The sequence below is a fragment of the Medicago sativa genome, chromosome 3, assembly GCF_051527215.1.
Source record: "Medicago sativa cultivar Bolivia chromosome 3, Bolivia_mono, whole genome shotgun sequence".
NCBI classification, from domain to species: domain Eukaryota; kingdom Viridiplantae; phylum Streptophyta; class Magnoliopsida; order Fabales; family Fabaceae; genus Medicago; species Medicago sativa.
In genome coordinates this window covers 25,384,807-25,388,999 of record NC_140751.1, presented here as the reverse complement: position 1 = coordinate 25,388,999, position 4,193 = coordinate 25,384,807, and the positions used below count along the sequence as shown (strand labels likewise).

Sequence of the window (4,193 nt, the reverse complement as noted above, 5' to 3'; positions counted from 1 at the left end):
TTTGAAGTTACAAAGTCAAACTCTTCCCACTATAAATTACTAATCAAACAAAAATCAATATTTAGGAAATCGAATTATATTTGATTTCACGATGGGAAGATTTTTACTTGAGTAATACGACAATTGTATAATTTTATCAATTTAATAAAGAGGACGGATTTCTACGAGTTCGAAACTTAAAATATGTTTAGGTTATTTTATATATGCGTTAATAATTTTACTAACTCCAATTAATTTCATCCGTTAGTGCATCTATTATGATACTTAAAATATGTTTAGTTTATTTTCTACGAGTAAGGATACACAAAATATGAATTTTTTTTTTTGAGAGAAAAAAATATGAATTATTTATTTAGTTTGTTCCAATATAAATATGAATTTCTGATATCACAGAGAAGTTGACCCTATTTTTTCCGTCAAAAACAAAAAATTCTCGACCCTATTTTTTCCGTCAAAAACAAAAAATTCTCGGATTGAATTGAAGAATCATTGATTCTTCAACAGTGCAGTCTTTTTTTCACTGAGGGTTTTGTTTCTTTACTTCCTTTTGCTATTTTACGAAAGACGTTAACCATTTTACGAAAGAGGAATGAAAAAGAAGAAGGAAAGAAAAGAGAATCAGCGGGACACATCAACATCATCTACGGCAGATTGGTCTGCACTCCCGATGGAGCTTCTGAATCTGATATCTCAATTCATCGACAACGAAATCTATCTCATTCGTTTTCGATCAATTTGTTCCAATTGGCGCTCTTCCTCCATTCCAAATCACCATCTTCAAATTTCACCCATCAAATTCCCACTCTTACATGATTCCGGCAACTACAACTCCTCTGAAAAAGAAATCATGGAACATTCCCTCAACAACACCAACTCTCCATTCTGTTACCTCTCCAAACGCACTCTCTTCCTTGTCAAACCACCACAACATGGAAAAACCCTAATCCGTCGTCGACCTTGGTTGATTAGAGTTACACAAAACTCACATGGAAAAACTAAATTCTTCTTAGACCCATTCATCTCATATCTACGTTGAAAAGAACAAACCCCAATTCCTCCTCATGTGCTTGACTTCAACAAACTCTCCATCCTTTATTTAGGAACTGATTTCATAATCGACGAAGATAAGCACCCTAAAATGGTCCTTGCCGTCATGTGCCATGGGAAAAACCCTCTTTTTCTCGGCAGATTAAGTCATTGTTCCAACCGTTCGATGATTTTCCGTGGCCTCAACGAGCACTGGACACTGATCTCCGATGCAGTACATCACTAAGGCAAATTGTTATTATTATAATCTGGGATGTACTGCTCCATTGTTTACCAAGCCTTTTGTTTTCATTTAAAAGTGATAGTTCTGGAAGATAATTAATTAACTTTCTCTCCCAGTGTTTGGAATTATATTTCTGTATTTACTTTGCTTGTTTCTTTCCTCTTAATAAGCATGTACTAGGTCTAGAAAATCAATTTACTTATTAATTATATATTAGCCTAGACATTATTTATTAAGATTTTGATCTTCTCCTTTAGTTTCTTACAGTAAAGCCTTTTCACTTTATGCAGCGGCGATGGAGAGAAAGGGAACGAGAGACCAAACACGGCAATATTAAAATTTAAACTTTTACTATTTTATTTCCTTAACTTTTTTCAATGAATCTTATAATATTTTCTCAGTTACAATGGAGTTAGACACCACCACCAGTATTCTAATGCATATAGCTACGCGAATGAATACATTCGTTTATTAGTTTTAGTGCAAGTCTTTTTGCTAAGATAAATTTTAATTTGTTAATGCTAGTTAGTGTTTCTATTTATTCATGTTTTTTTAACTATCAAGTCTTGATTGTAGCGTACCTATCTGAATACATAAGTTAAAATGCGTTTTGTTGTTGTCACTGCATGATTTAAAATGAACAATATGCTTCTCAGTCTGTAACTTGAAGCAAAGTTAAAATCAAAAGTTTTACATTAAACCCCTTAATAGTATTTTTTTATGGAACGGCGGGGGTGGTGACCTCAAAGCATTCTGACGCTCAAATCAATATATGAGCATAAAAGGGGTTAAGGAGGGAAAAAGATCGTACCTTTGGGGACTATTAAAAGTCTCCTACTATAGAGGTGAAGGTTGTCGTGTGATTACGATGTTTGTAGTCGTTGATGGGCAGTTACGGTTGCATGAATCATAACTGTCAAGCATTACAAAACATCATGAGGAGCAATGTACCTTTGGGGACTATTAAAAGTCTCCTACTATAGAGGTGAAGGTTGTCGTGTGATTACGATGTTCGTAGTCGTTGATGGGCAGTTACAGTTGCATGAATCATAACTGTCAAGCATTACGAAACATCATGAGGAGCAATGTACCTTTGGGGACTATTAAAAGTCTCCTACTATAGAGGTGAAGGTTGTCGTGTGATTACGATGTTCGTAGTCGTTGATGGGCAGTTACGGTTGCATGAATCATAACTGTCAAGCATTACGAAACATCATGAGGAGCAATTATGATTCAGTAGTTTAAATAGTTGCTTCGTTTTGCTACAAATAACCCTCTCAAGGAGAGGAGGTGTGAGGTAAGTAGTTGGTCTAATGTTGAATTGAGCTTGTTTATAAGGACTTAGACTACTGCGAGAATAGACTTTTGGCAGTCCAATGTGCTCGCCAAAATTAATTTGCCATTTATTTCCTTTTTTGGACGCCAAATTTAGTATTTTGTTACAAATTTTGTTAAAGCAACAATTCAATTCAGGATTCTCTCACTTTGAACTATGTTTTAACACCACTTTTAGCTATTTTGTATTTTATGGAGGTGCAAGGCCATGAGGCCACCATTCATTATATAATGGTAGTAAAATATTAATGGTTTAGTCTACAGGTTATAACGTAACTAAAAAAAATGTTGAAATTGTTAATGGACGCTATGATTGGGGTTCGAACCTCAGCACCTCTATATGTGTGTGAGTTTTTAAGTGGCTATTACATTTTCGTGTGTCTTTAAAAAAATACTAATGCGCTTTTTAATACCAAAAGATAAATATTATTCCCTAGGTCCCTTTCAAAAGATAACTTATGGTTTGTGGGGATTGATAATCTGCAGTTTCGTCAGAAAGTAAATAAAGTCTGACCAAAAATTATTTTATCATCGAACTTAGATTTTTTTTTTTTAACAGTTCATTTTTTGTGAAGTTCATCAACCATTTGAATAAAATTGCTTTTTTTTTTTTAACATAAGTGATAGGAAGATTTATTTTATGAGGATAAGTGATAGAAGTAGGATTATTCCGCTTCTTCTCCCAAAACCTCACGAATAATCTTCTTCACTGTCGTAATCTACTTCGACTCCGTCATTTCTCCATCATTTACAGGGTTTTGTCTTCTATTTTATCGTTCATAACTAAAAATGAAAATCAAGAAGAGGAAGCAAATCAGCAGCATCATCCATGGCGGCATTGAAATCAGACTGGTCTAAACTCCCAAGGGAACGTCTCCATTTGATCTTGCAACGAATCACCACCGAAATCAATCTCATTAGCTTCCGATCAGTTTGTTCCAATTGGCACTCTTCATCCATCCCAAATCATTTTAACATTTCACCATTCAACGTCCCACTTCTCGAAGAATACCCATTCGACATTGAATCCATCAACAACAACAACAACAGCAGTGTAACGCCCTATTTCTATTAAAGCGATAAAACACGCGAATATAACAAATATTCAAGAAATAGACACTACGTCTAACACAAAAAAAAATCCAAAATCCAAACATACATGCATATATTTAACTCTCAACAGTCACAGTGGAATACAAACATATATCTCCATCAATACATATGCCATGGTCAAATAACATCAACATAAAATTCTCCAAAACTAAACAATGAGTACATCTCCAAAATAAAATATTCAGACAAAACTAGGACACCGACTCAACCTAATCAGAGCCCTAGACTACAACGCCAAAATGATAACGGAGGCTAGCTCCTGCCATCCAAACATCCACCAAGCAACTCACCAAGCGACTAATCATGCACAGCGTCTACCCATCCATACAGACAGGTAGGCGGTCGAAACCACTGGGGGTAAGCATTACATTAATCATAATCAACATATTAAAAAAAAGCATTCAAAGATTCAAGCATATCACATAAACATAAACATCCCTCCCAGAATACTAGCATCATATGATTATTACCCCCC

At 34.9% G+C, this 4,193-nt stretch overlaps 1 pseudogene; it reads left to right on the top strand.

The window, feature by feature from the left end:
- Positions 1-589: 589 nt before the first annotated feature.
- On the top strand, positions 590-1,273 carry LOC146936646 (F-box protein SKIP23-like; annotated as a pseudogene).
- Positions 1,274-4,193: the final 2,920 nt, after the last annotated feature.